This window comes from Podarcis raffonei, chromosome 10 (genome assembly GCF_027172205.1).
Source record: "Podarcis raffonei isolate rPodRaf1 chromosome 10, rPodRaf1.pri, whole genome shotgun sequence".
Lineage (NCBI taxonomy): Eukaryota > Metazoa > Chordata > Lepidosauria > Squamata > Lacertidae > Podarcis > Podarcis raffonei.
Window position 1 is genome coordinate 1,720,318 of NC_070611.1, and position 25,509 is coordinate 1,745,826.

General features: G+C 43.6%; 1 protein-coding gene and 1 long non-coding RNA gene across 2 annotated transcripts in view; both read left to right on the top strand.

Annotated features, from left to right (window-relative positions):
• CAMK1D (calcium/calmodulin dependent protein kinase ID) overlaps positions 1–25,509 on the top strand; it is a 217,349-nt gene that overhangs the window by 12,289 nt on the left and 179,551 nt on the right. The gene's annotated exons all lie outside the window — the stretch shown is intronic.
• LOC128422106 (uncharacterized) lies at positions 9,539–17,356 on the top strand. Its single transcript, XR_008332433.1, has 2 exons — positions 9,539–9,808; positions 17,202–17,356. It is a non-coding gene; the product is annotated as an uncharacterized LOC128422106 (long non-coding RNA).

A 25,509-nucleotide genomic window follows, 5' to 3' on the forward strand; every position in this document is an offset into this window, starting at 1 on the left:
TAAACTAAGACATTAAATAAGAAAAACATGTGCTGGGATTTTTAAATGAAGTCTTCATCAAGTGCCAGAAGTTCAACAGGGAGGGGACCTGTCTCCTCTTAGCAAAGGTTTGAACACACTTGGATACCAGCTGTGTGTCTGGCCACTAACAGTGATTTCTCTGAAAACCTCAATAATTGAGCAGGGAAGTAGTCCTTAAGATATATTGGACCCAAGTTGTTAAGGGCCTTGTAAATTAATATAAGAGCCTTGAACCTGGCGTGCAGCACATGAGCACCAGTTCAAGCATTTAAGCACTGTGTTATGTGCTGGCATTAGCTTCTCCCAACCTACAGTCTAACTGCAGCATTTTGCACCAGCTGAAGCTTCTGGACCATGTGCAATGGGAGCCCCACAAATTGCAGTAGTAGACTTGAGGTTACCACAGCCTGAATCACCATGGCCAGGCTGCCCCTGTCCAAGAATGGGCATTGTTGGTGTACCAGACATAGCTGTTCGAAGGCACTCCTAGTCACTGAGGCTATTTGAGCCTGTAGTGACAAAGATGGATCTAGGAGCACCCCCAAACTTTCCACCCGTTCCTTCAGAGGGAGTACAACCCCATCCAGAACAAGCAACTGGCCAGTCTTCCAGACATGGGAAACAACTACCACCAGTGCCTCCATCTTCCCAAGGTTCAAGCACAGTTTATTGGCCCTCATCCAGTCTACCGCTGTGCCCAGGCAATATTCCAGAACTTGCACAGCTTCTCCTGACCCAGATGTTATGGAGAAACAGAGCTGTGTGTCATCAGCATGACACTTTGCTCCAAATCTCATCATGACAGCTCCCAACAGCTCAATAGAGATTTAATTTTAATTTTTTAAAAATAATATTTATTAAATTTTCCAGTTTAACAATCCAGTAAAGGCCACATTAAAGACATTTCAAATTATAAAATAATCAAACAGTCCAAATATTAAGCCAAATCATAAAACTTTGTTTGACTTCCCATGCTCTGAGGTTGGAGGATTGCCATCATCTCTCATTTGGACTGCTTTCTTAATTAGTCCAGGTGGTTCCCATAAATCAATCTGATGTTAATGCTTCGTTCATTTTCACAGCCTCTGAGCCTCTGAGTTCGTCCAGCAAGCGAGTTATATCAAAACAGTATATTTCTGTGTGGGTGTTTATTTTCTTGTGTGTCTTTCACTTTCACTTCTTCCTGCCAGTAGTTATCCAATACAACATGTCCCAAAATGGAGGAAATCTGGCTTTCTGCCAGATTTTCCAGCAGATGTCCAAACCTCTTCGTTTCATCTCATACCAGAACAGATAAGCCTGAACTTTGGCTGGAAGCCTCAATTCCCATCTTCCGATCTTAACAGTCCATCAGAATTAATTGCAAATTTGTAAATCTTTCCCACACAGTTAATAATTAGATCAAAATTATGTCAATATTACAGTATAGTACAGTCTCGCTTGCGTATATAATCAATCGGTATTCAGACTTCCCAGGTGGATTTGCCAAGTAAAGTGGCAAACACGCAGTATATAAAAAAGACACAAAGGAGGCTCCCCCCTTCCGTTCTGACATGCCAGTTCCATAGTCTCTCTTCCACTCGAATCCTTTAGCTCCTCAATGGCTGAATCAGTTCGCAGAGTAGTTTATCTCCCCTTACTCAGAACATGTCTGTTAATTAAGTCCGAATTACCATATTAAAAAACAGGAGTTTGTTGGCTCATGGCTGCGACTTTGGAGAGTTGCCAAAGAGATGCACAGTGTTTTCTACCCAGCACCCCCTGGCCCTTCATTCCTACCAGCCCTGGGGGGGTTGATTACCCCCATCTCATCCTCAAAATATCCCATGTGAATGTAATCAACAGCCTTCGCCATGTCAAGCTAAACCGGAAGTGCTCGATATAGATTTTAAACAGCATTCAAGACAAGTTCATGCGCTGCAACACACCATAATGCAAGGACCATGTGACTGAAACACAATTTCCCAGGACTGTTCTCTGGATACAACCTGCTGGTAGTAATGAAGCCACTGCAAAGCAGTGCCCCTGCTACCCATCCTGAAGAGCTGGTCCAGAAGGGTTCCATGCTCAATCATATTAAAAGATGTGATTGTAGGACTTTTTCTTTTTCCTTATTATGTCATCAAAGCCTCAAATCTCTGCAAGTTATTATTCTCATCCTATACTGTGTGCTGTAAGGAGGAGATTGCTTTTTAATGGAGTTGTGTAAAGATACGCCAAGGCTCTTCAAGATGAAAAAATACCATGTCGTGCAACTGTAATTTTGAAGCGCTGGCCATTAATTTTAATTAACTAGCCCCCATATTTATGTCATCATAAACTGTACTGAACAGCAATTCTCTTGCTGAAAGCTATACAAAGGCTCCATCATATAAACACAAATGATAGGAACTTGGAAGAGAGCAGGAATAGTAGATAGACTGTTTAGAAGGACAAAGTGGATCTTACATACCATCACCATGTATCTAATGCTCTCTATTTAATGACCCAGAGTATAACACGAAGTTTTATGCACTTCACATAATCCCATTTGCTGCTATCGTGGCTATCGGCACAATCCCATATATATTTTTGCTCAGTTCTGTGTTCAGTTGAGCTTACTCTCTTGTAGATAAGTTTAAGATTGCCATCTTAATGAATTTTGAGTACTATTCTCCCCCCCCCCCCATTCAGTTCATTCTGTGGAATCAGTGGAGCTCTTTGCTGGATTTCTACATGTCGTTAACATAAAATCAGAAATACTTCTGATTTTCACCAGCTGCAATATAGACTAGCACTGGCATAGCCAGCATGATGCTGTTCAGACGTTGTGAACTGCAGCTGCTCACCAGCATAGCCAATGGTCAGGGATGATGGGAGTTATAGTCCACAACATCTGGAGAGCGCCACATTGCCTACCTAACTTGGCAGTTCCTTTTGTCTCACGACTCAGACGTAGGGACATAGGAAGCTGCCCTTTAATGAGTTGGATCCACTGGTTTATCAAGCTCAGTGTTGTCCACAATGTTGTCTCCTGTACTGAAACAGTCCAGGTTTCCCTGAATGGCCATGAAGAGATGCTTGGTAAATAGTTATATCCTGCTGGATAACTTAAGTAGTGGGACAGTTTCCCTAATTGTCAGTGAAGCTGACCATGTCTGTGTTTATCATAAAATAGCTGGAGATTATAAATCTTCCAGTTTCAAGCTTGCATCAGCATGGCTTTCCTGCTTGTTTTTGCTTCTTCCAAGGATTGCCTCTCTGAAGGATCTGCCTGCAGTACTGCTTTCCTATATTCTGTCAAAATGACAGAATTCTGCTAACGCTTTGTGAGAGAAGTCTGGATGAAGAGGGAGGAAGGTCAAAGCAATTCCAGTGCAATTCCACTAGTGTGCACTTCATTTACTACTCACATATTATGCTTGAACATTTCTCCTTTATACTGTCACCTCCTGTGCTTTTATAACACTAACAAGTTCACTTAGTAATCAAGTGTGACACTAAGTTTTATTTCCAAAATAAAGTTTGCTTATATCTAAAGCAGAATTCCCATAAAAATAAAATGTGAAAGACAGTCATCTTCTCCTTTGGTATTTCTATGGTCTGATCTACAAATGCACATTGTTTCCTTGATGTCTGTAGCATTAAATGATAAGTAGCATGTATGACTTGCTCATTACAGATATAATACCACATATATAATATTAATTTAAAAGGGAGTCGTCCCAAATAATATGGCTCAGTTCAGATGTCATGAACCTAAGTCTCTAAAATGTAGTTTGAAGGTTTTGGAATGTTCCATATGTACTTCCTCCCCATTTATCCTCTCCTTTTGTGTACAGCTTTCCTCTTTCTGTGTTTAGTTAATTTATCTATCTGTGTACCATTTTTATAGACTATTTAATGTGCAAATAAACAATGTATCATAAAGACACTGCAGTCTCCACTGTGCCTCATTCCCAAAAGGAAACATGGACCCTTGGCTGAGCCCTGGAACTCCTGGCATCTCCGCACCACTTGGAGATTGGGGAGGCAGGCAGCGATATTTTCAGCATCGACAGAGTCAGATTAAACTTTCAGCTGCCAGGCATCAGGTGTGGAGAAAACAACCAATGAACTTGCATGTTTTTAGGGAGCCAATTGTCCATATTTTGGGATCTTACAGATGGTTGACAAACATCTGCTTTAATTATTGCAATTCCCAGTTTGGGTGCAAAGGCAGGACATTTATTGAGCCCTTGGGCCCCCACATACATAGCTGAGAACAAAGAAGTGCATGGCAACTGTTAAATCTGACACATCTCTATCATTGTGTCTTAAGCAATTACTCAACTCATTCTCTCATTTGACAAGGGAACCGTGACAAAATCAAAAACTAATTTGCAGAGCAGATAATATAAATACTCTATTTCATTTCCACTGAGTGTCACTTTAATAAAAACCTGACACTTTTAATCACTGGCAATCACAGTTGAATCATTTACTTTCAGTAATATTGCTCATATAAGTCTTATAACAGAGAATAATGCTCTCATTACTAACCCTTTTGTCATTTATCTGTCCCTAGCCAAACGATAATGCAGTTTGGTCCTGAATGAAAGCTGGGTGATTTATTTGTTCAATACCCATGGTTTCTATTTCACCCCCTGATGTATTGGTTTTCGGCCTTTTCTATAAAATATTTTCCTCCCTTTATATTCCGCAAAGTTCTGGGGAGTGTTCTAGGCAGCACATATCCTGCATGAATGACTGAGTGTGCCCTAGAACACACCCAGAACCCTCCTCAATAGTTGTATGGGAAGATAATAATAGTTGGCATTTGTGTAGCACTTTAGAGTGTTTCACAGATATTATCCTGTAATGGTGAAAAGACAAAAATCCTATAAGGCAGGTGAATGTTATTTTCCCTGTATGACAGATGGGGTGGGTGCTGAGGTTGAGAGACAGAGAGAGACTAGGTTGCCTAAGGCCTTCTAGTTACCCCTTCACAATAGAGGTGACAAAGGTCTGTATAGCTAAAGCTATGGTTTTCCCAGTAGTGATGTATGGAAGTGAGAGCTGGACCATAAAGAAGGCTGATTGCCGAAGAATAGATGCTTTTGAATTCTGGTGCTGGAGGAGACTCTTGAGAGTCCCATGGACTGCAAGAAGATCAAACCTCTCCATTCTGAAGGAAATCAACCCTGAGTGCTCACTGGAAGGACAGATTGTGAAGCTGAGGCTTCAAGACTTTGGCCACCTCATGAGAAGAGAAGACTCCCTGGAAAAGACCCTGATGCTGGGAAAGATGGAGGGCACAAGGAGAAGGGGACAACAGAGGACGAGATGGTTGGATAATGTTCTCAAAGCTAGCAGTATGAGTTTGACCAAACTGCGGGAGGCAGTGGAAGACAGGAGTGCCTGGTGTGCTCTGGTCCAGGGGGTCACGAAGAGTCGGACATGACTAAACAACAACAACAGAGATGACATTTGAACCTGAGGCACTTTATACTGTATGTGTTATAAAATTGTGACACGAGATGGCATTGTGGAGTCCCGTTTTTCACCAACGGGATTTCCTTGTATGAAGTTTACAGTGTGTTTAACTGAATCACTTATTTGATGGGTCTAGATCCAGACCAGATATCGTAGCTAATTCTCAACACAATCTTACTTAGGAGGCATGCAAGATAGCAGATGGGTAAGCTGAGCTTGTGGGCAAGTTTGCCCATCATTACAGAGCTTCTGACTGAGGAGACCATGAAAGGCTTTGGGGGAACCCCAAGTTTCCCTGGGACACAACTGGAATTTTTTTGCTCTGGTGTGTTATTTATCGTTTTCTAAGTGAGCATGAACCTTTCGTTCATGAAACCTAAGAACTAATTTTGGAAGAACAACTATGCCAGCCTGTTGTAACAAATAAAGACAGAGCATCAAGCAAAACCTTAAAGGCTATCTAATGTATTACTGTTTGAGCTTTCAAAGGGAGAGCCTATTCCAATATGGCGTAATGTTACCAGATTTTTTCCCCAAGAATTTGGGGACACTTTTTTTTTTTTTGGAAAAAAATTAAGAAGTAGTATCTTCTCTTTTGTGGTCTCCTCTGTCAAGCGGCCTTCATCTGGGCCCTGGCCGACTCTCTTGGAGCGCTAGCCGCCATGGAGTAGGCTCGGGTTGGACCTGGGCTCGGCCACGTGTCCTTGCCCTCCCGGTGCTCTCCTACCTCTCCTCCTCAGTGGCAGCAGCAGCAGCGACGCAGCAAGGTCGGGGCTCCCCTCTTTTTTCTCCTTCCTCTTTCTCTCTCTTCCTTCTCCTCTCCTTCTCCCTGCATCGGCTCTGGAGTTTTCCTGGCCCCGGAGCGCCGCTGGGCAGTCAGCCAGGTAGCTGGGTGCTCTCACTCCCGGCTTGATTTGGGTCACAAGGGGAGGGTGTCAGCAGTTCCCCCAGTTGATGCACCGGGCGTCCCCAATTCCCCCTTGGCAGTGGCGGCGGCAGCGGCAGTCTCAGCAGTCCGGAGCCAGCTTGGTAGCGCAGTTGGCTCTGGCTGGCTTCAGGAGCTGCCCGCTGCTGTTGCGCCCGCCATTTTGCTTCACCGGAAGTCCCCAGATGATGTGTTTTGTGCCGTTGAACCAATCACACAATATTCATTCCCTACTAATAAATCTACAACACTTAAGATATAAATCCAGGGACATTAAATGAAATCCGGGGACATTCCAGGGACGGACTTTGTCCAGGGACAGATTTGTAAATCCGTCCCCAGGAAACAGGGACATCTGGTAAGCATAAATATGGGTACATGGGCCTCCAATGCACTCCACAGGAAGAATGAACTTGCCTGCAAAAAATTCATGCTGCGATGCATTAATTAGTCTTTAAAAGTACCTCAGTACTCTTTCCAAGAAAATGTAAAGAGCTGCACAGAATTAGACCAATAGTACAGTCTCACAATGGCGTGTCATGCAGCAGATGCTTCTGAAGCTTCCCACATGGGACACAGCATCACTCCTTTTCTTCAAAGTGCTGATCACGGCCATGGAAAGCTGGTAAGAGGCCCAGGCCAGATGGAAATGTATGCCCCATTTCAGTAATCTTTACCAAAGGGTCCATCTTTGCCTCTACGTACTGGGAGACTTGGAGTAAGCAACCTCAAAATCGCATGCCCATGCCCACCTGCTCCCCACTCTATTCTGGCCTGGGGCTGATTCACATATTCATGTTCACTAGTTGATTTGTGACTTGACTCATAGCTAACTGCAGTCCAATGAGAAGTTTTAATATCAGGTGATATGAAACTTTCGTCTTGAGATGGCTCATTCACACCTGAAAGTGTTCTCTTGATGCTACAATTAACAAGTGAGGAACGTGCAAAGCATTCTCAAGTTCAGTGGTTTTCAAACTTTTTTCTCTGGGCCATATTTCCAGAATAAAAAATTATTGATAAAAAATAGATTGGGGAATTTTTTTTGAGAGATGTATGGTGAAGTTGACATATTTAATTAGATAAAAATAATTGTTGATTGGAAAAGAGCCAATGTTTTGAATTATTTTTATGTATAGCTGACAGATGAATAATCGGAAGCCCTACCTCCTTTTCTCCCCTTTTTCTTTCTTCTTCCTTTGTTTTTGTTTTTATTTAGATTCGTTTTTGCATATTTTTGTATTAAAGGAAATATACTTTGTAGTTGATCTTTGCATTTCTTTTAAGCTTTAATTTATTTATTTTTAAAAAGGAAAACAAAAAGAAACAACCCCAGCAGTGCTTGATTTATAACATAGAACACAACTATTTTGTCATATGATCATGGGGCATCCAGAAAGTATAAAGCAATGCAGCTACATGAGAAAATGAATAATTCCCAAAATATAATATTGATTGTCTGTGAATCTTCCCACCACACCTGCCACCCTCCTGTCACACCAGTGCCACACCTTTTGAGAGCCACTGCCTCTGTGAAAAGGAAGTATGTGGAGAAAACACAGGGAAATTAAGGTTGCTCCCTCTCGCTGCTTCCCAGGCCCCCTTTCCCCTTTCCCCTTTCCCCCTTGTCCTTCTCACCTCTCTCAGTCCTGGAATGGGCCTCCTTGAAGTGCTATATTGAAATACTATGCCTTTTGTTAAGTGGCTCAGAACTGTGTTAAGTTTGAACAGTTTCACAGGTTGAGGTTTATGCTGTTTACTGGAAAGTGGTTGGAATCTAGTAGGTGAGACACTTTGCTCCAGAATTGTGGGCGATGATCAGTTTGGAAACAAGGAAACATTAGGGGAAGCAAAGTGGATCAAGCGGCAGTGTTTCAATCCCTTTTGGCTACTGGAAGTAATTTTGTAATGTGAAAGAGAAAAACTCATTCTGTGAAAAGGTCTTCAGTTTTTCAAGCTGTCAGTCATTTTGAATAGTGCTGGCAAAGAACTTTTAGGGTGAGGAAAAAAGCAGTGTGAATTCGGTGAGGTAAGTATTGTGTGCTGCTAGGAAATCATTCTGCCATGGCAACCAGTTTGCTTCAGGTCAGATCAGCTGCAAATGTGTAGGTGTTAGTTGTCTTTACTTGTTCTTTTCTGTAACAGACTCCAGAATCCACACCCCATATGCTTTTGGCTGCAGCAGTGTTTAAAATACTCCTATCAACAAGTAACCTATCAAACAACTTTTCATCTCCCTCAGATACTTTATCTGTTCTCTACTAGTCTCTACAGGTATCCAACTGCTCCTCCTATCATCCAGCATTAAAAACAGCTCTCAAGACATACGTTTTGGCAGCTCAGGTGTTTGTGTTACTCAGTTATCAGTGCAAGCGCAAAGCATTATTTAATGTATGCTCCAAAGCTTCTGTTTTATTTCAGTAGGGAATTTTTAATTCTTGCTTTACCGCTTTGGTTTTATTACATTTATATACCATATTTCTTCTAGGGGGCTCAATGTGGAATACCCATTTCATCTTCACTACAACCCTGAGCGGTTGGTGAGACTGAGACGCTTCATTGTTGAGTTGAGATTTGAACTCAGGTCTCCCAAGCTGAGTTGCATTTTAAACTCAGGCCCAACACCCTAAGCACCACTGACTTTCTAGTTGGGTAGGGACTCTACATTTCCTTGGATTCCCCCTCCCCCTGCAAAACCCCCAAACTTCCTCAGAATTGGAAACCTCACGGTTGAGGCAAAGCTGCTCTGTGAGAGATCTGACCACAGGCCCAAATCTTTGTTTATCCCAATGTTTTCCTTGCCATACGGTAGAGCAGGAACACTGCCCCTCTTCTTCCCTGTTTCTATAATGTAGCATATTACAGAATGACTTAAAGGCACAGTGTATGTGACTGTTCCTTCTCAGGAAACAGCTGAGGGTTGGGAGATTGCATGAATTCAGCTGAATACCCTTCTTGGGTATGTGTCACAGGGGTATACGTCTGGCGAAGTAGAGGAGTCCACCAAAGGAAGAGTGTGTAAGAAAGTGAACCAGCCCCTTGTTTAGTTGCCCATAGACTTGTGGCGATGCCTAGTGCCCAGCCATTGTTTCTGGGGCGCAGTGAGGCTCAGCAAAGGAAGTGTTGTTGTTGTTGTTGTTGTAACCTGTGCCTGGTGGGGCTTTTGCTTTTTCACCAAGGAGCAGCAGCGGGTGCAGGGCATGTGTGCACGTGTGTTTGTAGACACCCCTCCCACGCAGCCCAGGACTGTGATGCTGCACAGCCTGCAGGCACAAGAGGCAGTCAGTCACAAGTCTCTTGAAGAGTGTCTCTGGTGGCTACTGGTGTTAAATGTACACCTGTCAATGGTGATTGCATTTGTGAGCTCCTGGATCTGTGACTGAGCTCCAGGTTCCATTTTCCTCATACGTAAGTAGTTTGCTCAGTTTGCTTTCCTCTATCTTTATTTACCTACTTAATTTATCTCATAGCAGAAATGCTCTGGGAAGCCAGTGTGGTGTAGTGATTAGCATGTCAGACTAGGACCTGGGAGATCAGGGTTCAAATCCCCATTCAGTCAGGAAGCTTACTGGGTGACCTTGGGCCAATCGCAGCCTCTCTAGCTACCTCTTTACCTAATGTAGTGTTAGAAGGGGCACCAAGGGTCATCTAGTCCAACCCCCTGTAATGCCTAATCCCTTTCCTGATACAGCTCAGGCACATGCATCCTCTGCTGGCTGAAAAACCAGCCAAGAGGCTCATGGTTGTACTTAAACAGAGGTAGCTGCCAGCAGGCCTGATTGTTCTCTGCCTTTGAGTCAGGCCCACTGCTAAGATATGGGGATTTAACCCTGTTATTCTGATGCACCTTCTCTTGAAAGAATATTAATGCAGCTGACCATATAGGCAAGTGTAGGGGGCAGAATCTGTGTTACAATGCGCTAGGAATTTTCAGCAGCTTTATGTTTATTAAGGTATGTTTAGAAAGTGGTAAGATAAAGAGAGATAGAGAATGAGAGTTGCTTTTAAAAGAAAGAAAGAAAAGGCACAAAATGACTGGTTAGTGCTTACTTAACGCAAGTCCTAAAGGAACTGTTTCAGTGTATGTAGCAGAGTATTCTCTCAGGCAATGCCTGGGCCCCATTGCGGGAAGAGGAAAAATGCAAGTATTTCAGGCTAGTAAAGATGGAGACAACCTGTTTCTCAAATTCTGCTATTTTTATGTTGTTTGCAAGGAAGGTTTGGCAGAGATTAGCAGGATTCAGCCAGTCAGGGGGAGGTAAATCCTGTGACCCATCACTTACACAGGGGATCATCAGTTTTAACCCAGTGTGTTGTGAGATGAGATAATAGGTGTTAATTTTAGTACCCTTTTCAGGGTTTCTTCCAAGAAAGAAGAAAATACCTGCATATTTGGAAGAGAAAAACACACATACACAGTGGCTATGTGTCAGCCACTATGTGTAAGTGGATTATGACTGAGGAGGTTGTCTTTGAGCAGAAAAGGTGCATTCTGAAGAACGACAGGGAGTTTCAGTTTCATGTGCACTAGTTATTATTATGACTAGTAGGTTAACCAAAGTGTGTTTGTCATCTAAGTTCTCTCTTTCTCTGGTTCTTAGGTAGTCAAACACGTGTTTCCTTCATGCTCGGCAGCCTAATGCCTCAGTTTAATTCTTATCTTCCTGTATTGCAAAAGACACATGGATTTGAGATATTGGAAACTGGGTTGAAGCTGAATGCAGATAATCTGTCTTGCTGCATGAAGCATGAGCACTGCAGTTCTGTGAGGACTGCTATAAGATAAAATAATGATATGTGTGTAAGATTTTCAAGTCCCTTAGAGAACAAATACTTTGAAAAGTTGCACTAAAGCTCTATTGGAAGCAAAAATAGCAGGTGACATCTTCAGTCCAATATTCTGTCTGGAAGATCTGCATTTTAACTCCCAAAACATAGACCTACCTCAAGAAGGGGTTCCACAGTTGAAAAAATGGTTTTCTTGGGAAGCAAATGTCTGCCTTCTCATTTTTTTTGCATGACCGTGTCTTTGAAGGGGAGAGAGGAATGATTAACCACCAGTACTTGCCAGTTGTTCCCACTCAAGAGGAACAGTTTCATCTGTTGTTACTTGTCATAGCTAGCTGATAATGCATGATTTAGAAATGCCCATAATTAGTGCAGCATGTAAAAATCTAATATCAGGGGTTCAATAATTTAATTTAAATTTTAGAAATTCTACCCTGCCTTGCTTTCAAGGAACTCAAGGTGGCCTGGCAGGGGGACACCAAAGGGGGTGGCCCTTTAGGGGTGAGACAAGGGCGAGAGCCAGCCCCCCCCCGTGGTAATGTTATTAAGTAATTATTTAAATGCTTTTAGGTGTTTTAAATACCGTATTTTTCGCACCATAGGACACACCGGACAATAGGACGCACCTTGTTTTAGAGGGGGGAGAACAAGAAAAAAAAATTCTCGCCCTCTCTGCCCAGTGCCCCTTCAGCGAAGCGGCAGGCGGCGCTGCACAGAGAGGGGGAGAATTTCCCCCCTCTTGTTTTCCCCCTCTAAAACAAGGTGCCGTTTAAGGTGCGTTCAGACGCCTTCAGGCAGCTACCTTGGAAGCCTGGAGAGCGAGAGGGGTTGGTGCTCACCGACCCCTCTCACTCTCCAGGCTTCAGGTTCCTTTCGACCTGCTCTTTGGGGCTGGCGGGGGGAAGCCCACCACCAGCTCCAAAGAGCAGGTCAGGGAGCAGCGGAAAGGCGCGCGGCTATAGAGGCTCCTGCCATAGCCGCATGTCACCTCTCCAGCCGGGAGAGGGTCGCTGGGGGCTTCTTTAGCCCCGCGCGCGCTCTCCCAGCTGGAGAGGTGGCGCGCGGCTATAGAGGCTCCTGCCATAGCTGCGTGTCACCTCTCCAGCCGGGAGAGAGTCGCGGGGGGCTTCTTTAGCCCCGCGCGTGCTCTCCCGGCTGGAGAGATGGCGCGCGGCTAAAGAGGCTGCTGCAATAGCTGCGTGTCACCTCTCCAGCCGGGAGAGGGTAAGCGGGGCTTCTTTAGCCCCAAGCGCGCTCTCCCGGCTGGAGAGGTGGCGCGCGGCTATAGAGGCTCCTGCCATAGCCCCGCGTCACCTCTCCAGCCAGCAGAGGGTCGCGGGGCTATGCTGTCTTCGCTCCATAGGACGCACACACATTCCCCCTTCATTTTTGAAGGGGAAAAAGTGCATCCTATGGTGCGAAAAATATGGTAGTTTATAATCAGTGGTGTTTTGAATTTTGGCTTTTTTCTCTTTCTTTTTCTTTTTCTTTTCTTGGGGGTCGGATGGACGTTTAGTTGGGGCTGGGGATTGGTTTAATTTTAGTATGATTGTAAATTATTATTATTCGGGGGGGGTTGTTTCCAGGGAGAGGGTCAGGGCTGCCTGGGTGTGGGCCCCAGCCAACAGAATGACTGGGGCAGGTTCCATGGGGGGGTGCACTGGGACACCCGATTTCAGTGATCATGGATAGGAGGAGGAGTTATGCTAAAACCAGACCATTTCATTACCGAGGAGGCAGGTTTAGTTGTTATTTGAGGACTATCCCTACCTCTGGGTCTGGTCTTGACCGGACGGATACTGGAATCAGCAAGGGAGACCCACATGACCTGAAGGTGCTGCTGTGCAATGCCAGGTCAATGATTCACAAGACCACTGCCATCCATGACTTGATCATGGATGGAGGACTTGACCTGGCATGTGTAACAGAGACTTGGTTGGATGAAGCAGATGAGCCTGTTCGTGCCGCTGCTTGTCTACCAGGTTTCTCTTATGCACAGCAACCCAGGCCGTGTGGGTGGGTGGGGGGTTTGGTGTACCGACCTCCCTGCTGCACCAAGGATTCCCTGCCCAAGCTGCTTCAGGTCATGGCAGATGTTCTCCTGGAGACACCTAGTTTGGTTGTCCTAAGGGATTATAACATCCATGCCAACACAACCTTACAAGGGGCTGCTCAGGACTTTGCGGAAAGCATGGCCTCCATGGGGCTGTCCCTGAATAGGTTTAGCCCAACTCATAGCCGCGGACATGCCTTAGACCTGGTGTTCACCTCTATGGATGTGGGTGATCTGACACTAAGTAAAAGTGAAACAAAATAAGTGCCATGATTGGAGCACTTCCTGGTGCAACTAGACTTCTCCGTGACCCTTCTCCTCTGCAGGGAATTGGGGCTGATTCGGATGGCCGCCCCCCCCCTTAATGGATCAAATGGTTTCCAGAGAGTGGTAAGGGATGTTTTCTCCCATGTTGATGGCCTTTCAGCTGATTCCCTGGTGGCCTGCTGGAATGCAGAGTTAACCAGGGCTATTGACTGTCTGGCTCTGAAGTGCCCTCTCCGATTGCATGCAGCCCGGACAGCCCCATGGTTTTCTCCAGGGCTGAGGGTGATGAAACAATTGCTGAGATGGCTAGAGTGCCGGTGGTGGAAAACTCATTTTGAATAGAACTGGACACTGGTTAGAGCTCAGTGTCGAGCCTACCAAGTAGTAATAGCCTTCCCAGACCCACTGGCGGTTATCAAACTGCTTCTTTAAAAAAACTTCTTTGGACCTGGCCAATATGGCCAACTATTGCTCAGCCTCAAATCTTCCATTCTTGGGCAAGGTGATTGAGCAGGTCGTTGCTGGACAACTCCAGACATGCCAGGAGGATGCAAATCATTTGGATTCCTTCTAGTCAGTATTCAGGCCTCATCATGGGACTAAAACAACCTTGGTCACGCTGGTCAATGATCTCCAGCAGGCTAGGTGAAAGCTAGGGTGAAAGCTGTTTCCTAGTTCTGCTGGATCTCTCAGTGGCCTTTGATACCATCAACCATGACATCCTTCTGGACTGCCTAGAGGAGCTGGGAGTTGGGGGCACTGTTATACAGTGGTTCCACTCCTCCTGGGCCATGTCCAGAAAGTGGTGTTGGGGGATGAGTGTTCAGTTGTGGCTCTCACTTGTGGGGTGCCTCAGGGTCCTGTCCTCTCGCCCATGCTTTTCAACATCTATATGAAGTCACTGGGAGAGATCATCAGGGGATTTGGGTTGGGTGTTCATCAGTATGCGAATGATACCCAGCTCTACCTCTCTTTCAAATTAGAACCAGTGAAGGCAGTGAATTGTCCTGTGTGAGTGTCTGGAGGTGGTTGGAGGATGGATGGTGGCTAACAGATTGAGGTTGAATCCTGACAAGACAGAAGTACTATTTTGGGGGGACAGGGGGCAGGCAGGTATGGAGGACTCCCTGGTCCTGAATGGAGTAACTGTGCCCCTGAAGGACCAAGTGCACAGCCTGAGAGTCATTTTGGACTCACAGCTATCCATGGAGGCGCAGGTCAATTCTGTGTCCAGGGCAGCTATCTACCAGCTCCATCTGGTATGCAGGCTGAGACCCTCCCTGCCTGCGGGCTGTCTTGCTAGAGTGCTCCATGCTCTAGTTATCTCCCGCCTGGACTACTGCAATGCACTCTATGTGGGGCTACATTTGAAGGAGAACCGGAAACTACAACTAATCCAGAATGCGGCAGCTAGAGTGGCCACCGAGACCACATAGCACCGGTCCTGAAAACCTACATTGGCTCCCAGTACGTTTCCGAGCACAATTCAAAGTGTTGGTGCTGACCTTTAAAGCCCTAAATGGCCTTGGCCCAGTAGACCTGAAGGCGTGTCTCCACCCCCATCGTTCAGCCCGGACATTGAGATCCAGCTCTGAGGGTCTTCTGGCGGTTCCCTCCGTGCGAGAAGTGAGGTTATAGGGCCTTCTCGGTGGTGGCACCCACCCTTCGGATGTCAAGGAAATAAACAACTACAGTGGTACCTCGGGTTACAGACGCTTCAGGTTACAGACTCCGCTAATCCAGAAATAGTACCTCGGGTTAAAAACTTTGCTTCAGGATGAGAACAGAAATCACGCAGTGGCGACGCGCCGGCAGCAGGAGGCCCCATTAGCTAAAGTGATGCTTCAGGTTAAGAATAGCTTCAGGTTAAGAATGGACCTCCAGAACGAATTAAGTTCTTAACCCAAGGTACCATTGTATCTGACTTTTAGAAGACATCTGAAGGCAGCCCTGTTTAGGAAAGTTTTTAATGTTTGATGTTTTATTGCTTTATTATTATTATTATTATTATTATTATTACTACTTATATTCTGTTTGGAGCCACCCAGAGTGGCTGGAGAAACCCAGTCACATGAGCAGGGTATAAATAAATTATTATTATTATTATTATTATTATTATTATTATTATTATTATTATTATTATTATTATTTGATTGATTATAATGGCACATAACAAGACAGATAATATTCTAGACTAATTCCAGTACAATAAAACAGAAATTCAGCAGTCATTAAAACAAACACAATCTAACCTAGCACAGACATTTTTAAATCAGCCAAGAGCCTTATTAAAAATTCCTTCACCAGACATCTTGTGCATATGACTTTAAAGTCTTTTCCTGGGAGATCTCTAAATGAGGCTCTTGGATAATCATAGAATTGTAGAGTTGGAGGGGACCATGAGGGTCATCTAGTCCAACCCCCTGTAATGCAGGAATTTTTTTGCCCAACTTGGGGCTCAAACACACAACCTTGAGATTAAGAGTCTCATGAGCTATCCTGGAGGCTGAAGAAATACAGTTAAGGGCCCCGGCAGACTTAATTTGCAGAGCATTGCATAAGGTGAATGCCACAACAAGGAGCTTTAGAAGTAGGGGCAAAACAGGAATTACTTTAGTGCTTTGATTATTTTTCTTTGGAAGATCATGCTAACCAGAGGGTATGTTCAGAGCACAGCAATTCCCTTTAAAAAGGCTTCTGAATGATTTATCCCAAATAATGCTATAGTGCTTCTCTTGTAATATACATGTGACATCACTTTCCTGCCCTTCCCTTTGTTAAGCTCAAAGTAGCTTTCATGACGATCCTAACAGTTCCATGCCCTGGGTTCAAAATGCTGTCAAACCATTCTTTAATAGACATAGGATGCCATCCTGTGCACATTTGGTTGGATAGAAGTTCTAATGAAATCAGAAGCGGATCCTTCTGAGCATGCATGCACTGGATCAGAATATTTAAGAATGCCTGGCCAACATGCAGTCAGCTGTGTGGCTGCTGAAGTATTATCATTTGAAAACAAGCAGTTAGACTTCCAGAATGAGACTGAACAGGATTCCCTAGGTTTTCAAATGTGAATTCCACATAGTCCAGCTTGCCTTTTCCCAGTCTCAAGACCCAAATCACCCTTGTGGTATAAAATGAGTTTGAAGGTTAATATTAATGTAGCAGCATCAATGTGTGAAGTGGTTTACAGAGTAACTGAAGTACTCCTTTGCCTTAAAAAAGTCAGGTCCCTGCCCCAAAGAGCTTACAATCAAAATCTTAACAGTAGTGGGAGACAACAGAAAGATGGGAGGGTCTGTTTGGGAGCTGTTATTATAAACCAAGGATTTCCAGATGTGGCCACCTGAAAATTAAAGCATACAAGGCATTTTGAGCTTTTTTATTTTTAAGAAACCAAACAAGTGTTCTATATTTATTGGAAAACGCACTCCTGCTCTTGCTTGCCAAGTCAGAGAGTACCTGTCTATTTTTATTCCTCATCTCATTTTGTGCCTGTCTCTCAGCTTGTCAGATTGCAGCAGTTCTTTCCCAGCTTGGAGGTGAAGAAGTTGCTTTAGAACTTGGATGGCTGTGGGAAGGCCGTTGCACATTGAATTTGTAATGTGGAACTTTGTTCAAGGGATGCTGGCGATGAATGATTCTGGACCTGTCTTTTTCTCCTTTTATGATTCATGGGATTCTCCTCATCAGAATAACCTTTTGGAGATTTTAACCCAAAGCTTCTTCAGTGGCAAAACAGTCTTTCATCATGCAAAAAGAGGATGAAATATCCCAGAACACTCAGCAAAGAAAATGTATGCAGAATGTTTCATAAAGCCCTGAATAAAGCTGGCTTCTTCTTCGTCGTCGTCTTCTTCTTTTGTTAATGCTGCAGGCAGATGGCTGCAGAGAAAAGATACTGTCATGTCAAGTTGAGCTTTATGTCCTCAGTTCACCCCTTCTGTTAGCCAGCCTCTCTAGCGCCCAGTCAGCATTTTCTTCTGGTTTCATGGCAGTTTTCATGTCTATGCCTGGCTTGTGAAAATAAATGGAGAGTGTAGTTTCCCATCATTATCAGTCACAAGTGCAAATATATGTGTTGCTGTGGTTTAAAGTGTGAGTTCAGAAACACTCAGCACTGGTCTAGTTTGGAAGTCAATGCAATTTGTGGTGTTGGCTTTAGCAGATAGGAATGGTGTGTAATACTTCATATCACAATAGCAATGGAGGTGGCATTATTTTTCTTAACTTGCATAAACATACCTCCTGACTACATTGGCAAAATTATAGTCTTTATTTGCTAGGAAAGCTTTGTGGCTTCTCTGGCATTAGAATGAGAGGTTTTGAGCAGTGCAGGTGCTGTCAGCAGAAGTGACGGAGGAGGAAGGGAAAGGAATTTCTTCAAGGAAGGAAGTTACAGAAAGTAAGTGCAAGAATTTACAAGATGCTGGATGCTTGTGGTGAGTAAGAGTTTCCCTTTAAGGGATCCAGCAAGGAAGCATTTATAAATTGGAAAATAGTTCAGTTTTTCTTTGAAGCTTCCCCCATATGCTACATAGCTTCATTGAAATAAATGAAATGAAATTCATGGGAAATTTATGGGAGCATTGACATGCAGGTGACGGACTCTCCCTCCTTGGAGGTTTTTAAGCAGAGGTTGGATAGCCATCTGTCATGTATGATCTAGCTGAGGGTTCCCTTCCATCTACAGTTCTATGATTCTACAATGTGGAAATAGTAAAGCACATCCTTTTCCTCTGGCTGCTCCTCAGCTCTAAACTTTCTGAAGCTGCTTCAGTCTCTTAAAAATGGCTCTGGGGCCATGCATAAGGCTCCAGGACATGGCCTGAAGCCACAGGATGCAGCATGTTTGCTGAGTCTAAACCAGGCTTCCTCAACCTCAGCCCTCCAGATGTTTGGAGACTACAATTCCCATCATCCCTGACCACTGGTCCTGCTAGCTAGGGATCATGGGAGTTGTAGGCCAAAAACAACTTGAGGAAGCCTGGTCTAGACAGATCTGGGTTTTGTTAATCCCTGGTTGAGAGGCCAATTTGGAACCCTGTGTACCTTGTCTTTATTTCCATGATGGAAGAGGGGCAGGATATAAATATAATAGTGTAAATGACCATGTAACATAAAATTAGCCCTTCAGTTTGCCATTATCTAAATATCTGTAAGTTACATAGATAAAAGAATATGCAGATCATGAGATAATAATGATTGCACCATGGGAAGTCCATGAGTTGCAGAATTAATGGGATTGCACTCCCTCATATATCTCCAGGAGTCATATTATTTCTAGACTTAAGACTCTGCTGTAGAGAGAAAGTATTATTTTTAATGTGTATTACTATGGGAGGAAGTCAACATTTTCAATTGGAATTGCAGAGTTAATTCTTTTCCCCCTTTCTCATTAAAGCTCTGCGATTACGGTAATATCTGCCTCTGAGCTTGCCACATTAGAGCATTCAGCATCCATCAAGAAAAAATCTCCAAGTCTAAACAGTTTCATTATGCATACTTATCTGCTTGGAAGGTAAAAGTGGTTTATCTCTTTCCTCTTTGAAGCACGGTGCTGGGCTGACAGATTGTCCTTTGATTTCTTATGAACTGGCAAGAAAAAGAGAATGACTTTGAGCCTTCTCTGGCAATGCACAATAACTACTCAAAACGCTTTTGTATTCTGCAGGATCAGGTAATCAAGGTTGGATAAGCCATGACGCTGAGCATCCACGCACACATTCAGTAAGGACTCCTGGAACAGTCCTTATGTGGCCACTATGCCACTTCAGAATACCAATGCATTTCATTGTTTTTATAAAGATTTCTGTACCCTGCCCTGAGATCTATATGATGCAAGGCGGGCTATGGATATGTTTAAATATAAGTAGAGTAATTGCATGACTAAATGCTTTTAACGCCAAAACTTCCCTGCCTATGGAAAGCTAGTATGCCAGAGGTATGTCCTGATGTCCTAGATTTCTAGGTGCTACATGTTTTTTATATGGAGAGATGCACTCACATTGTTTTTACAGTTGCCCAAGAAAAGCTGTACCACATGCTTTTACTGAACATGTACGTTGGCTTTGAGTGCTCTACAGGGTAGGACCACAGCCAACTGAGTCCCCAACTTTGATGCAATTATCTGTTTCTTTTCTTTCTTTTTTGGTTTCCATTTTTATTGTAAATTTCTGTGCTACATAGAGACATGGTAGGTCAAGCCCTAAATGCAGCAAACAACAAAAATGCAAGTTTCAAACGGAAATGAGAGGTGGAAGGAAAAGCCTGTCACATAAGACAGGCAAATCTTACAACAAAGTACAGGATTACATATACATTTTGGATTACCTCAGTCATGTGAACACAGTTTAACAACTCAGCACTGGAAGGTAGAAAAGCTTCCTATCCAGGAATGTATAGAGGTGTGTTTTAGGGTGCACATTAACACCCACATGAGCTGAATGGAAGTCTTAGCAGGTGCAGGGATTTCATGAAAGACAGGTTGATATGGGAAGAGTTCCATAACAGTAGGAAGTTTTTAAAAAACTGCTGTAGGGTGATGCTCCCTTGAGTACTAACACAAAGATAAAGCACCACGCTATCTACAGGGTGGCAGGGATGTAGAGGCGCCCCTGGGTTATGAAACTTATCTGTGCAAAAATAATTCTTAGCATTTTGTTCTGAGTCAGTGTTTTGCACACTCTGGACATTTTCTGTCCATTGATAAAGTGAAGACTGGCATTTAAGTAAAGGTCTTTTGCCAAAAGGCACTTGAGAATACAAGAAAACTCCACAGGAAATAGGGGGAAATATGCGTTACTTAACACTGCAAGTCCTACAGTAATAACGTTTAGTTGACTGAAGGACCTGCAGGGTTTATGCCCTTTGAGAATGAACCCACTGTTATCCTCAGATTACATAAGAAAAACTCAAGCAGGAAACTTGTGATCAGATTCACCCAGCCATAATCTCATTATAGCAACTGCATGCTGTAGGGAAAAGCCAATGAAACTTGGTTACTCACATATTTTAATAAAGGTGTATTTTGGGACCTAGACAGCATCTTAAAAAGCAGAGACATCACCTTCCCGACAAAAGTCCGTATAGTTAAAGCTATGGTTTTCCCAGGAGTGATGTATGGAAGTGAGAGCTGGACCATAAAGAAGGCTGATCGCCGAAGAATTGATGCTTTTGAATTCTGGTGCTGGAGGAGACTCTTGAGAGTCCCATGGACTGCAAGAAGATCAAACGTATCCATTCTGAAGGAAATCAGCCCTGAGTGCTCACTGGAAGGACAGATCGTGAAGCTGAGGCTCTAGTACTTTGGCCACCTCATGAGAAGAGAGGACTCCCTGGAAAAGACCCTGATGCTGGGAAAGATGGAGGGCACAAGGAGAAGGGGACGACAGAGGACGAGATGGTTGGATAGTGTTCTCGAAGCTACAAACATGAGTCTGACCAAACTGCGGGAGGCAGTGGAAGACAGGAGTGCCTGGCGTGCTCTGGTCCATGGGGTCACGAAGAGTCGGACACGACTAAATGACTAAACAACAACAACAACTTTGCTTAGTCTGTAGCAAGCTTTCTGCTTTTATAGCCCTTGGAAGGCAAGTAAGATGCAAATTCTTGAACGTTTCTTTATGCTGAGGTCTTAGGTCAAACTAACTTTTCCGTTGAGACACAGGCTGGAATCCTAAACACACTTTTCCACTGAATATAGTGGGAGTCACTTCTACATAAAAATATGTAGGGTTGATTTTAATGGTGTTATTTTTAAAAATCCTCAGAATAAATATTTCTTCATGGAATCTGCTCTAACTGATGTGTGCAGTGTCTGAAGCTTTAAAAAATATTTGAAAGTGATCACCCTTAGAAGAATGCACTGCTTATGCCAGCTGAAATACACACAGAGAAATATAGCACTTGCTACTACATTCACTGGAAATTGAGAGGTCATTTTAAATTCCCAGCAATATTTGAAAATCTGGCAAGAGAAAGAGAAAGAATAAGGAGAACAAAATGAGCCCCAAGCAAGAGAATGTTTTAAAACTTATTCTAGGTTTTGCTCCACTTACATATGCTACTGAGAATTTGCAGCTCTGCACTTCCGGTTTAGCGTGATCCCGTCGTAAGCGGGGATTTCTTCCCAGTGGAGAAACCCAGGTTTTTCGGAGGATTTAGGGGTGCCACAGGGTGCAGTGGCCCCCAGAAATAGTACCTGGAGGGTGTCCAGGTACTCAGGTTCCCGCGACAGCCGAAACGCAGACCGTCCGGCCTCCAGGTAACTCCCGACGGGAGCGAAGAGTGCAGTGGGGGGGAGAAGCAGGCTGAAGGGAAGCCATAGCTACCTCCAGAAAACGAAGCCCCAAGCTTGCAGGGGAAGCGCTTAATTCTCGATTCTAAGAAATTCGGTCCTAAATTGATTATAAGGATGCGGATTTAACATCAGGAAGGATCCGGATTCAAAATTGATAAATACGGAGATCAGCTGTCATCTGCAATCAGTTTTAACGCATTCTACAAGCAAGCCGGAGAAAAGGGAAGTGAGTTACCACTCGTGGCTACTGTTTCTTTCCCCCTTTTGACTACTTGAGAAATATCTCTTTGAAAAGAAACAGAGTTTCTGGGAAATGATATATAATGAATTGAAGAAAATGTTGAAATATACATTTGTAAAAAAAAACAGAAGCATATCTGTTAGGAATAATAGGAAGTGAAATAAATAGAAGGGACAATAAACTCTTTCAATACGCAGTAACAGCAGCAAGAATATTAATGGCCCAAAAATGGAAACAGGAAGAAATACCGACACTTGAAGAATGGAGAATGAAACTTATGGACTATGCTGAACTGGACAATCTACCTGGGAAGATTAGATATCAATGAGAACACAAGTTCATCGAAGACTGGGAAAAATTTACTGAATATCTGAAAAGTACATGTGATGAACAAACAACGCTAGTGGGATTTAAAGAGGCTTTGTGAAAGGTAGAGGAATATTTGTTAAACAGAAAGAGGATTGAAAAAGTAATATTAAAATGCAATATTAAACTTAGAAAATGTGTAAAAATGGGAAAATATGGATGTTTGACAGAGAAGCTGATGGAAGTCCAAAAATGGAAATTTGTGAAAATTTGTTTGATGTTGGAATTGATATAATGAAAATTTTTAATAAAAATTATATTTAAAAAGAGAGAATTTGCAGCTCTGTTCTACTACCCTAATAGCAACCCTTCAACTAGCTAGCTGAAAGGAAATCACCAAAGGAAATGTAATTCTAACACACCATGGATGATGTCCCTAGACTGAATTCAAGTAGGCAAATTAAGTTGCTAAAATTGGTAATCCCACTTCCAAGACAATTAGCAATTACAACTATAGACTCCGGTGACCCTCAAAGTCAGATCCATTGAATTCAGCAATACGTACTTCTAAGTAAGTGCACAACACTGCAACTTTATTAGGATTACGGATCCTCTCTCTCCCCCAGACCCTATCCCAAAATGCCAAATATAATACAAGGCTGAAGAAGAAGAAATGTCATCAGCTACATGTGCGTCACAGGCTTCTTCTTCTTCTTCTTCTTCAGCCTTGTATTATATTTGGCTTTCAGGAAACAGCTGTTTCACAAACCAGGCAACCATTCTAGCCATAGCAAATTGGGCTATTTAGCAGCGCAAGATTACTTAATTTTTTGGATTCTGCTATTGGAAATCCAGGTACAAAATGGTCTCATCTTGTCTGGTTTAAAACATGCCAGTAAAATAAAATAAAATAAGCTTCTCCACTGTTCTAATTTCTAAACTGATTGGCTAGTAGGTTTAGTCATTGGATTATATAGTCCAAGCTTTTTTTCTGCACAGGCTCAGGGTTTTCCATCTGTTGTCATGCCCATATCGCCAGTGGCGTAGCGTGGGGGGTGCCAGGGGTGCCAGCCGCACCGGGCGCAACATCTGGGGGGGGGCGCGAGTCCAGAGGGCCCAGCCGCGTCGTGCCCTCGGCCCGCCCCTATTGTCAGAGCGGCCGGCCAGCCTCCGCCTGCTCCTACCTTGCCCACCCGAGGACTGCGGCAGCGCCCGCCCCCGTGGCCACCTACCCCGCCCCGCCTCACCCATTGGCTCGCCTCCCTCGGCCCCGCCTCTCTCCAATGGCCGCGGGGGGTGTCCTGCTCGGCGCCGGCGCCTTTTTTCAGGAGGTAGGGAGGCTGGACGGGGAGGTGGGGTCGGAAGCGGGCAGAGAAGGAGGGGAGCTCGTAGCCAAAAGGGCTGCGCCGGCCGGCAAAGGGCCGGGGAAAGTTTGGAGAGGAGAAACGCACCGTCATGATTTCCCGTGGAAGCGGCAGGATTAGGGATGGCAAAGCGTAATTATGCACGAATTTCGCTGGGTGAGAGCTTCGGGGATCGATCGGTGGAAATGGGAATCAATTGGAATATGAGAAAGAAAGAGAGAGAGGGACCATCATTCATAGGCATAGATTTGTAGGGTTAGGGGGCGCAAATCCACGGGTTAGGGGGCGCAAATTACTTGCCTTGCCCCGGGTGCTGACAACCCACGCTACGCCACTGCATATCGCACAGCCAGATCTCATTCATTGATATTGATGCTTTAAATAGCTCAATTATATACTTATATAATTGTATACAATTAAGAAGAAAAGATGCTGAACTTGATTGTGTCCCCCCCAAAAAAATTAGTCACCCCTTCTCTCTTATCCCTAGGTATTAGAGAGACTTCTGAATTCGACTTTTGCTTACTCTCTTTGCAACACTCATTTGAATATTTCACAAAGGCTCTGCAGGTTGATAAGTAAATTTAATTGGGATCTTTTCCATGTACAAACAACACACACACCTACCTTTGTTTCAAATACAAAGAAACATTTGTTCTAAGTAACAAGAAGGGTCATTTCAGCTGTTTCTTGACGCTATAAAAGCAGCAGCAGAAACCAAAAGTACAAATGAAAACAAAACAGAGAAGCAACATATGAGGCGGGAAGGGAGAAAGAGAAGGTAAATGGATTCTGCCACTCGGTTGCTCCACAGCCTAAAGGAATTAATCTTGCACCTGAAGCCCTGAGTTCCTTGACTAAGCACTTCTCCAATGTAGCACAAATTGCATACAGAAGAGAAATTTTTCAGCCCCTCCATCTGGGTGCATGCCTGATGATACATGGGGCACGGGCGGGGGGGGGGCAGATCCCTGGATTCTAGCCAGTGTGCTCATGAGGCCCTCAATACTTCTTCCATCACAAACACTGCAGATCTATTATTTTGCAAGGGAAATGTTAGAGGTTGCAGTCAGTGGGTGCCACATTAGTCTAGGCATTTTGAAAAGCTATCTTCTACATTGTAATATGTGTAGCATCAACCCAAAAACAAATAGAATGTATTTCTGTTCAGGTCCCCCTTATCTAGTAAGGCAAACGTTAGCATTCCTATGTTAGAGTTGCATGAGCAACTTCTGAAAATTATTATTTATAGAATAAAAAATAAATGCAAAGTACTGTTGAATTCTAAACCATCTCTTTTTTCAAAAGAATTGTGGATGCTGTGTTTTCAGCAATGTAATTTAGACACAGACAATCTAACAGGATTACAAAAATGTTGCAAAGGCATTTGGGTTACAATGTTGACCTAATAAAATGGGGAAGAATATGGAACAAGTTGCCTATTAAACCAACTTCAGCAAGGATTCAAGAAACCACTCTTAGGCTAATGTTTAAAATCACCACTGTGCACTGGTGATTTTTATCATACATTAGCCCCAGTTACTCCTCAAAATGCTGCTGCTGTGAAAGACAAAGAGCCACACATCCCCATTTCTGGTGAGAGTGTCCCCAGTGGCAGCTTTTGTGGAGATGGTGTTTGTATAAATTAATTTAATCACAAAACAAAAATTGATATTATTCCCTTAATTAGCATTTTTAAGGATATGGCATGGGCTGAATGAAGATGGTTTGGATAAATAATTGATTCTATATTTATTGTCCGCTGCTAGGATGCATATTGTAAGAAAA